The sequence below is a fragment of the Myotis daubentonii genome, chromosome 5 (genome assembly GCF_963259705.1).
Source record: "Myotis daubentonii chromosome 5, mMyoDau2.1, whole genome shotgun sequence".
In the NCBI taxonomy this organism is placed as follows: Eukaryota; Metazoa; Chordata; class Mammalia; order Chiroptera; family Vespertilionidae; genus Myotis; species Myotis daubentonii.
This window is the reverse complement of record NC_081844.1, coordinates 88,214,557-88,217,539: the sequence shown is the minus strand read 5'-3', so window position 1 is coordinate 88,217,539 and position 2,983 is coordinate 88,214,557. Positions and strand designations below refer to the sequence as shown.

At 44.6% G+C, this 2,983-nt stretch overlaps 1 pseudogene; it reads left to right on the top strand.

Annotated features, from left to right (window-relative positions):
* The first annotated feature begins 757 nt into the window (after nt 1–757).
* Nucleotides 758–1,947, top strand: LOC132234341 (ELAV-like protein 1; annotated as a pseudogene).
* The last annotated feature ends 1,036 nt before the right edge of the window (nt 1,948–2,983 follow it).

The window sequence follows — 2,983 nt, the reverse complement described above, 5'->3', positions numbered from 1 at the left end:
AGAATTTATAAAAGTGGGTTATTTCAGGCAATGACATCTTTCCTCAGGGACAGGCAAGGGATCTCATCGGACAGATTACCTCACTAGTGTTGAGCAGGACATTCCAGACCGATTGGTGTAAAGTTTTACTCCTGGGAGAAGCTGGAACTGCAATTAGATTAGGTATTAAGTTTTGGCTTGGTGATGTGGCTTAGCAAAAGTGACTCCATTTTGGCCAGTTTCTTTCTTTTTTAACATCTCCCATACCATGGTAACCTTGGGATATGCCAAAGATCACAATATGAAAATTACTGCTTTGGAATGTGCTTGAATAATTTTTTTCTTCCTCAGTTTTTTTCCACATAATTGTTACCTGTTTTCAACCCAAAGGAATTGTGTTGCCACAAGTAACAGATGATTACTCTGCCATTAAAAGGGATTATTATAAGGACTATATAATAATATGGCAAGGCAGTTATCATGTAATAAGTGGAAAAAATGAACAATTTTGCATGCACTGTATGATTATAGCTACATAAAAGTCTACTTGTATATGCCTATATTCTTTGAATGCCTGAGTAACAGCAGTAGAATCATGGGTGATTTTTTCCCCCCCAAATTTCATCTGAAGCTATTTAGCATCTAAAGAAAAATACCCTAACAGTGTTGGGCCACGGGCTGGAGCTGGTGGCCCACCCCATCCCTCCGCTGCTCCCGCTCGCCCTCCTCAGAGCAGCCCTGGGCCCGCCTACTCGTGTCCAGATTTTTAAAAAATACAATGTCTAATGGTTATGAAGACCACATGGCCAAATCTGCAGGGATGACACATTTAATTGTCACCTCCCTCCCTCCAAACGTGACCCTGGATAAGTTGCACAGTCTCTTCAGCAGCATTGGGGAAGTTGAATCTGTAAAACTTATTCGGGACAAAGTCGCAGGACACAGCTCGGGCTATGGCTTTGTGAACTATGTGACTGCAAAGGAAGCAGAGAAAGCAATAAACACACTGAACCGCCTGAGGCTCCAGTCCAAAACCATTAGGTGTCATATGCTCAGTGGTTGAGCATCGATGATGAACCAGGAGGTTACAGTTCATTGTATGATTATCTATAATAATAAAAGCATAACATGCAAAATAGACCGGACGTCCTTTCGGATGACCTTCCAGACAAAGCTGGGGCTATGAGGAAAGCCTGGTCCTGGATGCCGGAGGGAAGCTGGTACCAGCAGCCAGGGGAAGGAAGGCCTATTCTTGCACAAATTTCGTGAATCAGGCCTTAGTCTAGTATCTATGTAAAAGGTCAATAGAGGTCAACAAAGATGCCTACTTGTACATTAGTGGGCTCCCCAGGACCATGATCCAGAAGGACATGAATGACATGTTCTCTCAATTCAGGCGTATCATCAGTTCCTGGGTCCTGGTGGACGAGATGAAAAGTTTGTTCAGAGGTGGGAGCTCATCCAGTTTGACAAATGGTCTGAAGCAGAAGAGGCAATGACCAGTTTCAATGGTCATAAACCCCCAGGTTCCTCTAAGCCTATTGCAGTGAAGTTCGCAGCCAATCCCAACCAGAACAAACACCTGGCGCTGCTCTCCCAGCTGTACCGCTCGCCATCTGGTGGTTCGGAGACCTCGTGCATCACAGGCACAGAGATTCAGGATCTCCCCTGTGACCATAGATCACCTGAGTGGGCTGTGGTGTCAGTGTTCCAGGCAACGGGTCTTCCAGCTGGTGCATCAACCTTGGGCAAGATGCCTCTGAGGGAATCCTCTGGCATATGTTTGGCCCCTTTGGTGCAATCACCAACGTGAAAGTGATTCTCGACTTGGACACCAACAAGTGCAAAGGTTTTGTGACCACAACAAACTATGACGAAGCCGCGATAGCCATAGCAAGCCTGAACGGCTATCGCCTGGGGGACAAAGGCCTACAGGTTTCCTTCAAAACCATCCGTTCCCACAGATAACTCACTTTTTGTACAAAATGGATAATTCAGAGAGAAGAAGTTGAAGCGTTTTTGTTAGTGTACAACTCATTTTGCGCCAATGTTCACAAGTGTTTGTCTTTCTCTAAACGCGAAGTGAAAAGGTTTTTATACTCTGAGACGCAACCAACATGTTCAAATATTTGAAATCCCACAATGTCAGACCAACTTTAAGTTTCTTAAGTTATGTTCTTTAAAATGTATATATATATATATTAAACAGAAATCTAAGTAGACTGAGCTGACTAACCAGTCCCTCAGGATGGTTTAACGTCTAAAACTGTCTAACACCCATTTCATTTGGTGTCTCCACAAACTGGAACAAAAGAAATGACCTTTTAGTTTTCATGTTTAAACTAAAGATGTTAGGTGCTGAGTGTGCATTTTCTCAATTGCTTCAACATTAAAAAATAATACATTTTGTTATTAATTTCAGAGAAGAAGGAAAAGGGAGAGAGAGATGGAAACGTCAATGATGAGAGAGAATCATTGATGGGCTGCCTCCTGCATGCCCCACACTGGGGCTAGAGCCTGAAACTTGGGCATGTGCCCTGACTGGGAATCTCCTGGTTCATAGGTCAAGGCTCCACCACTGAGCCACACTGGTAGGGTAACTGCTTCAACATTTTAAGAGATTTCTGCTTTGGTTGACATGAAATTGTTTCCCCAAGCAGGTCCCATTCCCACCTCCTGGTCACTCAGTCCCGGGTTCTGCTGAGTGGTCCTGGCAGTGCCCATGGGCCACCTCCGGGGAGGGAGGGGGGCACATGCCAGGCCAGGCCCTCCAGAGGAGGGCACAATGTTTCCCAATCCCAGGCATCAATGGGAACGTACCAAAGAGTTTCATGGAAACTCCATATGTTCCTGAGTCAGATGTAAGCTCCAGGCATGCCTGAAGATGGGTTGCTACTCTGATATTCTGAGTTCCTATCCACACATTGCATGTACAGTGCCCCACACATCAGATATTATTATTCACGGTCATTTCTTCAGTTTCTAAAAGCACTTAACATAGCTC